The sequence below is a fragment of the Monodon monoceros genome, unplaced genomic scaffold (genome assembly GCF_005190385.1).
Source record: "Monodon monoceros isolate NGI ecotype Baffin Bay Population unplaced genomic scaffold, NGI_Narwhal_1 Super_Scaffold_9, whole genome shotgun sequence".
In the NCBI taxonomy this organism is placed as follows: domain Eukaryota; kingdom Metazoa; phylum Chordata; class Mammalia; order Artiodactyla; family Monodontidae; genus Monodon; species Monodon monoceros.
In genome coordinates, this window is record NW_021703786.1 from 48,461,407 (window position 1) to 48,478,756 (window position 17,350).

The window sequence follows — 17,350 nt, forward strand, 5'->3', positions numbered from 1 at the left end:
GGGTTGGAGGGGGCGGCGGGAACTCCGCCTCTCGTGGTGGGGCCTCCCCGCGGCCCCGGGGCGGGGCCAATCCCGCGGGGTCGGTGGGACAAGCCTGCCCCCAACTCTGCCTCTGGGCGGAGGCGGGCGGCGCCCACGGACTCCAGCGCTTCTGGCGGGCCCTCCAGGAGTGGTCTGGGCCCTGGCACCTCCTGGCTCTCCGAGACTTTTCTGCGGTGCCCTAGACAGGCTCCCGCGGACGGCCAAGCGGGAGTGATTGGTCATTCAGTCTGCTGGCTTAGGCGTACGGCGCCCCCTCTAAATCCGCACCTGCCCCTCCTGGGCCCTGCCGGGGTCCCAGGTGAAAGTCCCTAGCGGTTTCTGAGTCTTTCGGATCCGTCTCCCCAACCTCTCCCTCCTTTTCACCTGGTTACTCCTGCCCCTCCCACTCTCACCCCGGAGGGGTCTCCCGCAGCGACCCACCGCGCGCCCAGCGCCGTCTGCTCCGCGGGCCTCCCCTCCCGCCCCCCCCCCACCCTCAGCTTCCCTGCAGTGTCCGCGCTGCTCTGGGCACAGGACTCGTCCCCAGCGCGCCCTCTCCCACCCAGCGCATCCCGGGCACTCTCCAGCGATCGCGGAGGAGGTGAGGCCACCGTCCTCCGCAGCCCGGCGTGCTTTCGCCCTCCAGCGGACACTGGCGCAGCCCGCCGACGCCCTGCTGGCACTGCGTGCGCGGAAGGCGGACTGAGCCCGCCTGACAGCGGCAGCTACTGCCATTCTACAGGGGAAACGAGGGTCCCAAGAGGAAGGGACTTAACCAAGGCTGCCCTGAGAGGGTCGTTCGTTCACTCGGCCCGCCTCCTGCGGACAAGTACTGAGCACCTATTCTGTGCTAAGCCCTGTTTTGTGCGCTGGAGGTACAAGGTTGCAGATACCACCACCCCTGTCACTTTCTTCTTTCCTCCCTTCTCCTCTGCCTGCCGGGCTTCACGTTCTGTAGCTTTCTTTGGGGGAGGCCTACCCCAGTTTGTGGTTTAACCACAGCCTGTTCCTTAGTGATTAGTATCCTCTGTCTTCAACCTAGCCCTGGTGCCAGAGTCGCAGATTCTCCATATTTCCAACTTTTTCCAGCCTGGATGTGCCTCAGGCCCTGAAACTCAACACATCCTAAATCAAATTCACGAGTCTCCTCCTGTGACCTCCACCTAAGGACAGGTATTCCCCCAAACCCTTCCTGTATCTTTCTTCTGTCCTCCCCCTTTGTAATTCTCATTCATCTAGACCTGGGTTTCCCTGCCTCCCCCCATCCCAGGGCACTGAGCACTGTTTGTACCTATTTAATTATTGGTGTGATTTTTACATTTTTATTTATTTATTTATGGCTGTGTTGGGTCTTCGTTTCTGTGCGAGGGCTTTCTCTAGTTGCGGCGAATGGGGGCCACTCTTCATCGCGGTGTGCAGGCCTCTCACTATCGTGGCCTCTCTTGTTGCGGAGCACAGGCTCCAGACGCGCAGGCTCAGTAGTTGTGGCTCACGGGCCCAGTTGCTCCGCGGCATGTGGGATCTTCCCGGACCAGGGCTTGAACCCATGTTCCCTGCACTGGCAGGCAGATTCTCAACCAGTGCGCCACCAGGGAAGCCCCATTGGTGTGATTTTTATTTAACGTTTGTTTTATTCATCACCATATGTCCAACCAGCACCTTTTACAGTGCCTGATCTGATATGTGCACTCAAAACTTTTTCTCTGGGATGTGTGAGTGAATGCAAGTTGTCAATGAAAAAAATCAATCAATAGTCAATCTAAGAAAGAAATGGAAATTTTTATTACAGCCAACCTGAGGATTAAAACCCAGGAAATAGTCTTTCAGAAAGCTCTGAGGACTGCTTTTCCTGTTAGAGGTCCAGGCACTTAAGTTTTTGAGACAAAGGGTTTATACATCAAAGTAACATGTTGACGGTTTATGTAGTCCAACAAGGCAAGTAGTGGGTTACTGTGACCCCTTACAGGATTGAAAGAGGAATGTTATCTCCTGAGGAGTTACCTTGCTGGCGCCAGGAGAAAATACCCCCCCCCTTTTTTTTTTGGCGAGTAGGCATTCCTGTGTCTTCTAAGGGGGTCTAGTTAATGTATAATGCAGATACACAATGCACATTAAAGGGACGAAAGTAGTGGCTCAAACAGGCAGAGAGAGAATTTTATGTTTAAAATTTTTCTTGTCCTGCCTTAAAAATAATTGTATTTCCTCTAAGTAAACCAGTTCCTTACAGTAATACAACTGCTTTTATTACCCAACCGCACTTGGGTCCGTTAGCCAAACACTCAGCAAAGCCAGTCTACTGACACTAGGTTGTGGTGAAGTGTGGTGTTTATTGCAGGTGCCAAGCAAGGAGAATAGGCAGCTCATGCTCAAAAAGACCCAGACTCCCCAATGGCTTTCAAGGAAGAGGTTTTTTTTTTTCTTCTTTGCGGTATGCAGGCCTCTCACTGTTGTGGCCTCTCCCGTTGCAGAGCACAGGCTCCGGACGCGCAGGCTCAGCGGCCATGGCTCATGGGCCCAGCCGCTCCACGGCATGTGGGATCCTCCCGGACCGGGGCACGAACCCGTGTCCCCTGCATCGGCAGGCGGACTCTCAACCACTGTGCCACCAGGGAAGCCTGGGGAAGAGTTTTTAAAGGCAACATTTGAGTTTTTAAAGGGTTGCAGGGGACCTGACTTTCTTCTGATTGGTTGTTGGTGGTGGGGTAACAAGGTGGTGTCTCGCGACTCTTGATCGTCAACCTTCTGGTTCCAACTAGTCTGGGGTCTATGTGCTTGTGGTCAACATGTACCCCATCCTCCACCTGGGTGGGGGCGGGGGCGGGTCTTAGTTCTTGCAGAACAATTCAAAGATGTGTGTCAGATTGTATATATATCCCTCAAGGAGGAGCTAGTACCCTGTTTTATTGCTGACCTATTGTTTCTTGACTGCTTTTCCTCTGTTCCTGCGTTCCCTCACTTCCCTAATTAATAACTGCTTGAGTCTGCTCTTTGGAATTCAGGGAAGACCTGGGAGACCAAAGCCTTTTTCTACAAAAAAAAGAAATGGATACGGAGGGGCTTTTTTACCCGGGAGGACCCCACAGGGTCCTGCTCAGTTTCAATCCCCCTTTTCTTTGATCCTCCTCAATCCTAAGGGGAACAGGGGCAGGACAAGAAAGAGAAAAAAGTTTTGGATAGAGAGGTTAATCATAAACTCAGCATGGGAACTCGGTTTTAAGGGGACTCGATTTCACTTTAAAGGGGGTATACGTGGTTAGAGTGTGGACTCTAGAGCTGGACCGCCTGGATGCATGTCCTACCCCTAATCTCATCCTGGCTGTGTGCCTTATCAAGTTGCCCTCTCTGAGCTTATTTTTTCACAAATAACACCAACTTTGATTTGAGAAGGTTGCTTTGAAGATTATATGAGTTAATGCTCAGAAAATGCTTACCAGTGCCCTGGCATATCATCAACAATCAGTAAATATTTGCTTTTGCAATTATGTGCAAAATACTCTTAGTGTCAGGAACAATGGGGAAGGCTTCACCCAGGAGGTGGCATTTGAGCTGAGACTTCAAGGCTGGGTAAAAATTTGCCAGGCAGCAGTGGAAGGTAGTCAAAATCACCAATGAATGATAAAGTGTTCAAATCGTTGAGAAAAATCCTGAGATAATTCAGGAATACTGGAGACTAAAGTGCAGCGACAACAAAAATAAGCTAATAAATGGAAAGATTATACCAAGTTCATGGGTAGGAAGACTAAACACTGTAAAGGTATGCATTCCTCTCAAATTAATCTATAAATTCATTTCAGTTCCAGTGAAAATCCCAACAGAATTTTTATTTGACAAGCTAAATCTAAATTTCAAACTTTTGCAAGGAGCCAAGAATAGATAAGACACTTCTGAGGAGAGGGGGGAAATTAGTCTTATCAGAATAAGACTCACTAAGTGATAGTAACTGATGTAACTGTTAGCTATTGGCATGAAGATAGAAAAATAGATGAGTAGCATAAAATGAAGAGCCTAGAAGTAGACGCAGGCTTAGATGGAAACTTGCTATGCAAGAAAGATTACATGGACTAGCCAGTGCCTACTGGCAGCTGCTAAACTAATTAGTTTTAAGCAGTAGAGGCATTTTTCTTTCACTAAATATGTTAAACACATAACAAAAGTTTGATCATAATATGTAACAAATTAATAAAGTTATTTCTGATTTTTTAATCCACGAGTCATTCAGTTTTTCCCGATTCTCATCAATTGAAATGGGAATTCAATTGATACGTGCAAATTTATTTACCAGCAAATACTGACAAAGTACTGATGAGGACGTGTAGCAACCGCGTCTCTCATTCATTGCTGGTGGGAATATAAAATAGTGCAAACACTCTGAAAAATAGTTTGGCGGTTTCTTATAGAGTCAAACATACATTTACCATAAAACCCAGCATCACACACCTGGGAATTTATGCTAGAGAAATGAAAACTCATGTTCACACAAAAACCTATATGTGAATGTTCAGAGGAATTTTATTTACAATAGCCCCAAACTAGAAACAATCCACGTGCCCTTCAGCGGGTGAGTGGTAAAGAAGCTGCACTTTATCCACGCAGTTGGAATACTGCTCAGCAGTATAAAACAAGAAAGAAGAAAGAAAGAAAAAGAACCTACTTGGATGGATCTTAAGGGCATTATGCGGAGAGTAAAAAGCCAATCACAAAGTGTTACTTACGGCATTCCATTCATATAACATTCTGCAAGTGAAAAAAACTAGAGGGAGGTGGAACAGACCAGTAGATGCCAGGGGTCAGGGTTGGGGGAGAATGTGACTATAAAAAGGTGACTGAGCAGTTTTATATCCTAACTGTAGTGATGGACATACTAATCTATCCACGTGATAACGTTTCATGGAACTACACCCACACCCGCATACACACACACACTGCACGTAAAAATCATTAGAACCAAATAAAGTCTGTAGTTGAGTTGTCAGGATTGTACCAATGTCAGTTTCCTGCTTTTACTAGCATGCTATGTCTGTATGGAATGCTGTGGTGGGGCAGTCTGCAGAATGGGAACTCTCTGTACTCTTTTTGCAACTCCTTATAAATTAAACTATGTTAAAATTTAAAACCCCTTTTAAAATTGCAGTAGGTAAAAAATAAACTTTAGACTAATGAATCCCATCCCTCCCAATTCATATTTTTATGGCTGATATTGTAGCAAAGAGAATGGTATTACTGTTGAGAGGCTGACATGCATAAAACATGCCTAGGAATGCAATTGGTGAATAGTTTTACTTAAACTTTAGATACTTTTATTCGAGTCTGTTTGTGTCTATTTGGGCAGGGTGTGTAAGTATTTCTATGGATAGAGCAGCTACAAGGACTGGTCACTGCTACTAAAAGCAGGCATCGCTTGTCTCCAGGCTTTAACTTGGGAACACTGTTTTATTTGTAAACAAGTTTTGGTTGCTAAAAATTCAGCAACCAAAATTCAGCTTGATTCGCTCAGAGTATAGGATGTTGCCATTAGAAGAGAGCGTTGGTCAGCTTTCGCTAGGTTCAGCTTGCAGCAGCAAATATTTACTCCAGAGCTGCAAGTCGGCTGGGAGTCTGCGGTTTTCCAACTCTGCTCCCGGCTATGGGTAGACTGTGGGCAGCTCCACACTCTTCTCATTTCTGAACTGTGGGTCTGCTTCACTTGCTTTCTCATTCCGAGACCCAGACTGAGGAAGAGGACGCTCTCAGGACACGCTGTTCCCAAGGCGGAGAGCAGGAGCAAGAGTGCTGGTGGGACCTCGCAGCACCTCTAGAGCTTCTGCTCAGGTACAGCGTACCTCATCTCCCCGCTTCCACTAGCCAAAGCAAGTCCCGTGGCCAAGTCCAAAGTCAACAGGGTGGGAATTGTACTGTCTGCAGGGAAGGATTGCAAAGATGGGAAGGGAATTAATAATTGTGCACAAATAATCTGACCTACCACACGTGATAAATATTAAGTCCAGGGCATTACACTTAACATCTTTTAGAAGTGGTGTGTGTGGAAATGGGATCAACTTATTTGAGTTATATGAGCTTGGTTACTTGAGTTACAAGAATTCAGAAGTGAGATGGTTGTTACAGGGATATAAATTAACATAGCTCTTCAAACTGGAAAGTGAAATCAGACTTTTTTTCATACAAAATAAGTCTTATTTGGATGATTACTCTGACAATAAATACTGACTTTGCCAATTAGGCTATATAGAGGATGCTTCCCATAAGCCAACTGTGCTAAATTTGTAGCTTCAATATTTTGACACATGTATAGTTGAATCTCATGATAACAGAAAATAACTGTCCATTGTAACAGATGTATTGAAATTGTAAGATGTATTACAATTAACAATATTTTCATTTTCCCAAGTCTTTCTGAGTATATTGAGTCTTAAGAGATGCTTCTATGGTGAAAGAGGTATTTAATTATCATTTGAAAATCCTAATAAAGACTTTTTGGTGGAATTCTTGAAAGTTGAACAGGAAAATGACCCTAAAAGTCTGAGCAGCAAATGCTTTTCTGAGCCAGGTGCTTTCCAGTTCTTTGCTGTCAGTGAAATTGAGTGAGAACCAAATCAGGCTGCCAAATGATACAACATCCAAAACAATTTTCTATGATAGATCATTATGCGATTTTTGGTGAATTTGGTGCAACTTGGGAAAGTTCATAGAAGTAAGAAACTCTGCTCTTAAAAATCTTCTATTCCTATCTATTTACCTCAGCAAAGTTGCTCAGAGCCTACATCTATAACAGAAAATAAGGATAGAATTGATGCTGAATCTTGCCTCCACCAGGTAATAAGTAACATTCATCCATGGCTAACTGATAACAAATTAAGCCCCATCGACCTTATTGAACTGCCTTTGCAATCAAATTTCACTTTTTATATATAATAATTATTTATAAAAATCTCTTATATTTATGTTGCTTTGGTTAAGTATATACTAATAATTGCTGTCATAACTTAAAGCAGAAGAAAATTTTAACTCTTAGAGCCTTACTTTCATAAAAAATTTTGAAACATGAGTATTTCAATTTGTACACATATTTTTATTGTGGAAAAATATGGTTGGGAGAGCAGTAGAAGACTTCAAATAAAAAATATGTTAACAGAGATTTTATTAACTAAATGGAATGGAAATATAAGATAAATGAGAAACATAACTAGATAAAATTTTGGTCTGTCAAGGAAGAGTTTATTTGAGTAATTTTAAACTGGAGGGCTTCCCTAGTGGCTCAGTGGTTAAGAATCCGCCTGCCAATGCAGGGGACACGGGTTCTTGCCCTGGTCCGGGAAGATCCCATGTGCCGTGGAGCAACTACGCCCGTGCGCCACAACTACTGAAGCCCGCGCGCCTGGAGCCTGTGCTCCACAACAAGAGAAGCCACTGAGAACCCCACGTGCACCGCAACAAAGAGCAGCCCCCGCTCGCCGCAAGTAGGGAAAGCCCGAACACAGCAACGAAGACCCAACGCAGCCAAAAATAATTTTAAAAAAATAAATAAATAAAGTGGATAATAGCATGTATCAAATTACTATGATATTTAGATTCCATTGGATACATGTTGAAAAGTGAAGTAACAATTTTATTTTTAAACGATATTTATAATAACCAGACATGAAATTCTTTGCAAGTATCAGTTTGAACTATATGAAATTGTTAATATTCAACCGTTTTCAACCTACAAATATGGCAGATTCATATGGCTCAAATTAGTATTTAAACTTATGCTATAATAACCTAAATGAGAAAAGAACTTGAAAAAGAATAGATACATGTATACGTATAACTGAATCACTTTGCTGTACACCTGAAACTAACAAAACATTGTTAATCAACTATATTCCAATATAAAATAAAATTTTTTTAAATAAATAAAATATATATATACATAAATTTTTTTAATAAACTTATGATAAAAAATTTAGATGACAACTTAAAATGTGGAAAGAGATACATAAGTTTTTCAAAATTACCTTAGGGAACACATGAATGCACAAGAAGTTCAAAGATCATTGTCCTAGGAAAAAAAATCTGCACATATGTACAGGAGACATATAAAAGAAAGTTATGGTAATAGTGTTTGCAAGAACAAAAAATTTGAAAAATCCAATAACAAGAGAATAAATAAATAAATTGGGATATTTTCATGCCAGATTTTTATATAGCAGGAAAAATGAAGGAATTAGAGGTATACACATAAATATAAATGAAGCTTATAAGTATTTGGTGAAAGATTTATAATATTTGGTGAAAGAAGTAAGTTACAGAAGGAGACTTACAGAGTGATGATGCTTATAACATTTTAAATATGCAATATAATACTATATTTTACTTAAGGATGCAAACAGAAATAGTAAAAGTATAAAGACTAGAGGGATAAATAAACACCATATTCAGTCTGGTTTTAACCTGGTAGGGAGGAGGCCTGTGATTAGAGAGGAGAGCTCCAACTATATCTGAAATGTTTTATCATTTTAACTGGGTGTGAATACAGAGATGTTTATCATATTTTCCTTTATAGTTTTTAACATATTTTAAATATTGCAAAATAAACGTTCATAATGTTTTTAAAGGGGCCTGCATATATTTAACACTAGAAAAACATTCGTGAGGCTCCAGGTATAAGATAAAGGAAAAAAAAATATTTCAGACAAAGAAGAATAGCTAATGTCCCACTTATTGAATATTTAGTCTCCAAAGGTCATCTTTGGGGGTAGGGGTATAGAGGGATAGTTAAAGCAGCATAGGGATGAAAAAGAACTGGGTGTTTTTAAGTTAGGGATCTTTTTATCACTGTGTATACAAGTGAGGTCTGAATGAAAATGTGAACTTTGATCCCTTTTCCAAATTGATGCTGGGTCCAAAGTTTTGTGCCGTGAAATAGTAATGTGGCCTTGATTGGCAAATCTGAAAACACAGATTTGCTGAGTGAGGATTCAAAATTTCCCCTTTGCTCTAATTATTCAGTTCCTTTCTTGCTGAATGGCAAGTCCTTTTTTGCCCCCCCTCTCTCTCTTTCAGATACATCCATCAATAGAAAAGATTAAAATATTTGTTGGGAGGGTCTTCCCTTTAGTAAAATGTGCCCCTTTTATAGCACATTGCATTTCGTTGTTAAAGATGCCGTATAGAGGGCTTCCCTGGTGGCGCAGTGGTCGGGGGTCTGCCTGCCGATGCAGGGGACGCGGGTTCGTGCCCCGGCCCGGGAGGATCCCACGTGCCGCGGAGCGGCTGGGCCTGTGAGCCGTGGCCGCTGAGCCTGCGCGTCCGGAGCCTGTGCTCCGCAACGGGAGAGGCCACAGAAGTGGGAGGCCTGCGTACCGAAAAAAAAAAAAAAAAAGATGCCGTATAGAGTTCTATCCCTCTGAATTAAGTTGTATAATTCTTTTTATATAAAGTTGTTCAGAATCCCCACAGTGCAGATTGTCAAGTGGACAATAAGGTAACTGTAGATGGAATGGGGTTCAGCAGAGGCAGAAGCCAGACTGCAGTAGGGTAAGGAGAGGACGGGAGATGACGCATGGAAACAAGCAAGATGAGACTTCTCTTTACAGAAGTTCAACTGTTAAAAAAAAAAAAGAGAGAGATTTACTTGAAAGGGCTAGAGGGTCAAAGGAGTTTTTAATTTGTTTATTTGTAGTATTATATACATTTTAACTCCATTTATACAAGGTTTCACAAGTATGCAAAAACAATATTATATGTTGTTTATGGGTCCAAACATACGTAGTAGATGTCTAAAGGCCGTGCCAAGGAATAATAAGCTCCAAATTTAGGAGAGTAGTTAGATATGGGAATGCAGGGCAACAGACCTGGAGGACACAGGGGACTTCAACTATTATTTCTAATATTTTCTTAAGCTGAGTAGTGGCTGAACAGATTTTTTTTTATTTTGACATTTTAAAATATTAATAATAATGCTTTTACTTTTATAAAATAAGTGAGGGGATTATTTCAAAAAATAAACAAAATTTATAGAAAGATCAAATTTTATTTAAAGTAGAAATAGGAAAATGGAAGGTCAGGTCTTTGCTTAGAAATTTCAGAAAAAAAGAAAAAAATAGAGGGATAGCAGAGAAGATATCAACAGAACCCCAGCTGTCATTTACAATATGTAAGTGAATAATCTAGTGTTGCTTAACTCCAACCAAAAAGGGACAGAGACTGTAATATAACTGTTAAAAAAAAGAAATCAAGAGGAATGCAACAGAAGGGAAATTGTGCAAGCAGAAGGGAAAGTTTCCCAGTATGCCTAAACGACTTCCCTTACTATAATTGCAAAAGGTGGTTATATGGACCTAATCTGGAAGTCTGTATGTGTGGTTCTTTTCATCTGCCCTGAGGATGGTACAGACGTCCCTCCAAGTATGGGCGGAGGAGGAGGGAGACAGAGGTGGAGCTTTGGATTGTATATAAATGTGAGTGTTTTCCCAACTGTGTGTCCTAGAATTTCTTGATTACCCTGAATATCTGGTGTTTCTTCCTGCCAAGCAGGCTACTGTTGAGGTCAAATCAGCCAGTGTGGTCTGATCTGCATTGCCTTACTTGCTCTTCCCATCAGCGGCCATACATGGAAGTGGCCCTGGAATGAAGGATAACAGAGTTCATTTTCCTAATGACATTTCCATCTGGCTGTTGACGGTCATCATTGTGGCAACCTGTTATCTCTTTGGCTCTCCCAGCATCCTCGTACCACTAGAAAGGGCCGAGATGGCGACAAGAAGGAACTAAAGGGGCTTCCCTTGGTGGCGCAGTGGTTGGGAATCCGCCTGCCAATGCAGCGGACGTGGGTTGGTTCCCTGGTCCGAGAAGATCCCACATGACGCGGAGCAGCTAGGCCCGTGCACCACAACTACTGAGCCTGTGCTCTGGAGCCCATGAGCCACAACTACTGAGCCTGCATGCCACAACTACTGAAGCCTGTGTGCCTAGAGCCCATGCTGCACAACAAGGGAAGCCACTGCAATGAGAAGCCCGCGCACCACAACGAAGAGTAGCCCCCTCTCGCTGCAACTAGAGAAAGCCCGCGCGCAGCAACGAAGACCCAACACAGCCAAAAATAAATAAAATAAAAAGAAGGAACTAAAGCAAGATGTTCAACAGCACTAAACAGATATTTCAACAACCAATTAATCACCCTACCTACCCCACCTCTTCCCATCCCCCAGAGGTACACACTTGCAACACTACTTCTAGCACTTTATTCCAGTATTTACCTCTATATTTCTTTTCTTTTCTTTTCTTTGGCCTGCGCCATGCAGCACGTGGGATCTTAGTTCCCCGACCAGGGGTGGAACGCGTGCCCCCTGCAGTGGAAGGGTGGAGTCCTAACCACTGGACCACCAGGGAATTCCCCATATTTCTAAGTAAAATAAACTGCGATTTTGCGACTTCCCAAGTTTATAAAATATGTCTTGACTTCCTATCATAAAAGATGAGCATGCAGCCCTCTTACACAAATCCTACCACATCACTGCCAGCCATTTCTCCTTTCCCTCCCCAGGTCTTCTCAACATTTTACATATCAACGTTCTAACTGGTGATCATACATCGACCCGCTGGGTGGGTGGATCATCCCTAAGGACATGAAAGCTCTTCGTCTGGGAGCCTCCAGACCTCCTCCTGTGCGTCTCTTCATTTGGCTGGGCCTGGTTTGTATCCTTTATGATCCACTGTAATTAATCGTAAGTATAGCACTTTCCTGAGTTCTGTGATTCATTCTAGTGGATTCTCGTACTTGAGGGAGTCGTGGGAACTCCCAGACTTGTAGCCAGCTGATCAGAAGTGAGGGTAACCTGGGGACCCCCAAGCTTGTGGCTGGTATCCTTAGTAGCTAGTGGGAACCCCAGGATTTGTAGCCAGTCAGGAGTGTGGGAGGGTTTGGAGTCCCTGAACTTGCAACTAGTGACTGAAGCGAGGTCGGGCTCAAGGGGAATGTGCCTTTATCTGGTGAAATTTGATCTAACTCTGGTAGTTAGGCTTAGAATTGTATTGTGCGTGGATAAATACAAAAGACCATTCTTCTCCCTCTTGATTTCTTTAGAATTCCTATGGCTTTTTAATGCACAATTTACAACATTGTCAGATGGTGTCAGGACTGAATTGTATCCTCTCAAATTCATATTTTGTAGCTCTAACCCCCAAAGTGTCTGCATTTGGAGATAAGATTCTTAGGAGATAATTAATGTTAAATGAGGTCGTAAGGGGTGGTGGTGGTCCATTTTTAAAAACTAAAAGACACTAATTATTCTCTAAAACGAGTGGCTGTTCGTCAGCATGACTTATACGAAGTAAGCTTTTCTGATAGCAGAAAGATGCTCAGGGTCTAAATTTTTTCTCTTTCATTTCCCCGCCTGCCCCCCCAGAAAAGTGACAATAAAAGATTTAATGTACATGGTCATTTGTCCTGGGTCACATGAGATTTGGCAGCAACTAAGGTGGCCATTCCATGATTGAGATTTAGAAAATCACCAGCAAGAGGCAGAAAGCCCCAGAACACTGACCCTGAGATGTGCCTTTGGGGCACTGAAGCAGTGACCATCTGGAGACAAAGAGGAGAGCTGGGATTGCCGATTGCATGGGGATGGGTAGGGGGAGAAGGTGAGGAGGTGCTTTGACCAGGAAAAGAGCTGAGAATGTGTGGAAACAGACCTCCGAAGGAATGGAAGGGAAAAATACTTGGGACCACAATTGCAGACAGAATGCGATGAAGTTGCTGTTTCTTGCCCATGAGTTTAATGACAAGGTTCCCCCCCTTTGGATGCCAACTAAGCAGGAGCCGGCCGGGCATCCCCTGACTTTGCAGCCCAGCCAGGCCTGGAATCTGCCCCAAACACAATCACAGATATTCCCAAGGCTTGAAGTCCATCCAGAGACTAGTCATTTGATGCAATTGTCTGTGGTCTGAAAAACAAACTCCCACCCAAACATATTGTACCTGGGGAGACTGCAATCTCAATGATCATGTCTCCCAGGACTCAGGCCCACTCTGACCACAGGATCTTTCTAAAGGCATGACCGACAGCAGTGTGCACAATTCCACCATGTAATTTTTGTCTGGGAGGTAAAATACGTGTGTCGTTACATCATTTTCCTTAGCGTAGCGATCCCTTAAGAGAAGAAAGCCTGACCAAGATCCCTTCTCAAAGTCAACCATGGAAATAACCTTTTAATATTCTCTCCTGTCTTCCGTGGCCTCGTACAGCTTTCACACACAATTTCTCATTTTATCCTCAAAACAACGCATCGAGGTATGTACTATTACTCCTGCTTCCTGGGCCAGCCTAGAATTTCTGCTTCCCCCTTTCCGTCCTCCCGTTGGAAGGTCACACTGGGCAACTCAGCCAAGTCACGTCGGAGGGATTAGTTCCCTGTGACACCCCTTCCCCCACTCCCCTGACCCACAGGCCGGACACAAAAGAGGCTGCCGGAAACTCCTGACCGCTGCCAAGCCGGTAGCCGCAGTGCCCTGGAGAGGAATTCTCAGCTCACAACAGAGCATTTCTCATCTAGTTTTTTTATGGGTTTGGGGTTGGGGAGGGGTTGGTGACCAGCCAAAGATGGGTGGCAGAATGATGAAATCAGGCAAGCCCGCAGCACTGATTCATGTCACGGTGGGAACGGGGACAGGCTTTTGTGCCAACCAGAATGTGCCTTGGTTACACACTCCAGTTAAAAATAGTGATGGCTCAGGATCGGCCATGGTGGTCCAAAAGAAATTTTCCTTCGTCTGTAATATTCTAACTGCTTTCAAAGCAAACATATTTCTGCATTAGTTACAGAATATAAGTTATCTTTAAAATTCAGAAGGAAATGACCTCCGCTGCTGTTTGGAGGGCCCTCGGGTTCTGGGGTGGGGTGGGGTGGAGGTGAGGGTGCAGGGAGATTTCTAACTTCTGCTCTGATTATCTCAGACCCGCACTGTGCACACCCGTTCAGCTCAGCCAGCGTTTACCTGCCCACTACTGCACAGCCCAGGGCTTCACGGCCTACCAGGCACAAGCACATGGGACCCTCTGGAAGAAGGTGATGAATCAGAAAGAGTCTGATGAAAGAGGTGATGAATCTCAAATCACCTACACCCGTGGCTGGCTGAGGGCAAGTTGGGGCAACAGACAGACAAGCAGCCAACCATAACCAGAGACAGAGGAGGGAGGTCCTGTATCAGTCATAATGTCAGAGTTGGCCTTGAAGAACTTGTGGAATTTTGAGATGTAAGGAAGGGATGGTGCAGGGGTGGGCCAGCCCAGGAAGAGGAAACATCTTGGAAGACAATTAGGATGTAGATGAAAAAACTCATGGTCATTTCCAATTCCACCGCCATAGCCCCCATCACTGATCCTTGTGCCCCTGGAACATCTCACCTGTGCAGCCCTCTTTGACATCTCTACCACCGCCTCCATTCTGGGGGATCTCAGCAGGAGACAATGTGTGTGAAAGCACAGTTTTTTCCACTGTTGTTGCTATTCATAAAACTGCCTGGAGATAGACAGAAGTGGGAAGCAAAGGTCAGAGGGATTAAAGAATTTGCCCAGGGCTTCCCTGGTGGCGCAGTGGTTGAGAGTCCGCCTGCCGATGCAGGGGACGCGGGTTTGTGCCCCGGTCCGGGAAGATCCCACATGCCGCGGAGCAGCTGGGCCCGTGACCCATGGCCGCTGAGCCTGCGCGTCCAGAGCCTGTGCTCCGCAACGGGAGAGGCCACAACAGTGAGAGGCCCGCGTAACGCAAAAAAAAAAAAAAAAAAGAATTTGCCCAGCTGGTGAGGAAGGGAATCAGGAAGCTAACCCAGGTCACCCCCATCCCCACCAGCTGTCAAATAAGGTAGATGGTGTCTGGCTTGGGTTTATAGACCCCTAAGTGAGATCACCCTGGTTTCAATCCCAGTTCTGACATCACTGTGTGACCTTGAGCAAAGTACTTAACCTCTCTGTGCCTCCATTTCCATAGGTACAAAATGGGGTAATAATGCTTACACCAGAGCCATCGGGCAGATTAAAATGGATCCTGCCTGTAAAATGTTTCGCATTCATTCGCCGCTGTGATCTCCTATCACTGATAGTTGTTGTCCCCACCCCCTGTCTCTCATTCGGTACCTGAATTTTGGAGGCTAGTAGTTGGCTGGAGACCACGTCTGAACCTTTTCCTTAATCCCACTGCCCTCCTCAGAAAAGCTGCTCTCACTCCATTTGCAGACTTCACAAGAATTCTCTCAGCCCGCTTGTGCCATCACTCAATATGGTGCTTTGGAATCCTTCTGTTAGCACAGCTGTGTCTGGGGTCTGGGAAAGCTCTGAGGACCCCGGGGGTGGGAGATGCACATGAGAGAGGGTCTCTCGAGCAAGTGGAGGTGGGGGGTATGTAAGCAGCCTCCCATCCTGTTCCCACATCCCAGAAGAGCACTCTGTCTGGCAGGCCGGCACCCCTTCTCTTCCTGTGTGCTACCCAGGGCTGGCCCAGACGAAGAGCTTGTCTGCACCTTGGCTTAGATGGGCTTTCTTGCAAGCTCACCCGCAGGGGAACATGAGAGCTGCATGCTCACTGAATCCTAGACCCTCCCGGCCTCACTGCTACGGCCAGGTCCCCTCCATCCCTGACAGGTTCATCCAGGGACTGGGTCGTAACCAGGAGGAAGTTCGGGGCCTCCTGGGACTTCCACCCACAGATCCCAGCTCTCCTCCTGCAGAAACCCAGCCCCGTCTTTCTTCCTTGGTGGGTCCCACACTTCTGGAATCTTGAGTGAAGCTCATGTGCCCCATCCTCTTATTGTTCATATGAGAAGGCAAAGGGCCAAGGCTAGAACTGAGAACCAGCCCTTTCCCCCTGCATCAGTGGCTCCCAACTTCTTTCCACGTTAGAATCACCTGGGACCTTTCAAAAACTCCAAAGTCACAGCCACATGCCAGACTAGGGAAATCACGCTCTCTGGAGTTGGGCAGGTAAGTTTCCCAAGTGATTCCAATATGTGGACAAGTTTTGGAGCTACTGTCCTTGCAGCCCCAAGAATCCCGATAAATGGCCACACGTCAGGCTAAGTGCCCTGAGTTAGGATTACCCATTACCTCAGCGGTCCCATTTCGATTGCTGACCTTCTGAGATAGGTCAGAAGGAGGGACGTACTCATGTATTAGTGAGAAGCTGCTACACACTGAGCCAGTACTGTAGAGTTATGTAGTCGGCATGCTCACTAAAGTTTAAATAAATTAATATGCTTAGACAAATGTGCAAAGCCACAATCAAAATTCTCCAATTATTCACTAATATCTTAATCGTGTTTATAAAAAATAAAGGTGAATATTGAAGCTAATTAAATCTCCTTAAAAATGCCAAGGTGAAGTGTATAAAATCCAAATGTCTCTGACGGGGTTGCAATTATTTGCAAATTTTTCAGTTCCCACTGAGCGATTAGATACACTGTTTTATCATTTTTATTTATCTAACTAATTACATCCTGCTTCTCCCTGTGAAAAGAACACAAGTAGACAAACAACTGTTCTATATTCACTTGATCCAATTATGTGTATAATTTTGGACATGTGTTGCCTTTAGCAGAGTTTGATTTCTTTGAATCTCAAATTTTGGGGTCAATTAGTCCAGTCATTTATAACTGTCTGGGTCCTGGACTCCTTTTGAGTCCACGTACTCTGATGAAAGCAATTTTTCACACAGTTTCTGGGAGCACCTGGACTCCCAAAGTCCCCCAGGTCCCCAGCTGAGTCCAGAAAAATGAGGAAACAAGCCCAGAGGCTAAAGTGACTCAAGCCGCCAGTCAGTTCCACTCTCAGGATTGGAACTCCCATCTCGCGACCCTCTGGCCATTCTGGGAGAGACAAGCCTAGGGCCTCCTTGCCTGGGTTCAAAGCCTGATTCTTCTGCCTGTTGGCTGGCGATGTGTGCAAGTTATATCACCCCTCAGTGCAGTGGTTTCTGTGTCTGAAGACTTCCTCATTTGCCTGCCCGCTTGTTGTGTTTGCTGTAATTATTTACAAGCGAGAAAAGAGGCGCTCGGGGGATAGGCAGTTGCCCTAGGTCACCAAGCTGCTAAGCGATGTGGCTCCAAAGCCTGCAGTCTTGGCACATACCACGCTGCATCCCCAATTTCTCCCGGCCCTGACCGGGACCGGAGTAGGATGCAGGAAGTCCAGGAGCCACTCTCAGGGAACAACCTTCACGTTCAACAGGGCACGCCAGCTCTCTCCCCGGCAGAGAAAGGACCAGCAAGAGGACCAGGAAGGAGAGGGAGGTCAGTGTTTTACGCAAGGGGATGGAGAGACATGCATGAGTGAGGCCAGCCTGGGTGAGGGGAGGGGCT

At 45.1% G+C, this 17,350-nt stretch overlaps 1 protein-coding gene across 5 annotated transcripts in view; it reads left to right on the top strand.

Moving 5' to 3' along the window:
* CUNH17orf100 (chromosome unknown C17orf100 homolog) overlaps positions 1-17,263 on the top strand; it is a 69,657-nt gene extending 52,394 nt beyond the window's left edge. Inside the window, exons 3-6 of one of the 5 annotated variants that reach the window (XM_029210959.1) lie at positions 11,546-11,693; positions 12,086-12,146; positions 13,158-13,292; positions 13,956-16,547. The gene's annotated coding sequence lies outside the window, so the exon portion shown is untranslated. Of the gene's footprint in view, positions 1-11,545; positions 11,727-12,085; positions 12,147-13,157; positions 13,769-13,955; positions 16,548-17,219 lie in introns of those variants that run through there. The other 4 variants (XM_029210960.1, XM_029210958.1, XM_029210956.1 and 1 more) reach the window with 4 other exon arrangements.
* Positions 17,264-17,350: the final 87 nt, after the last annotated feature.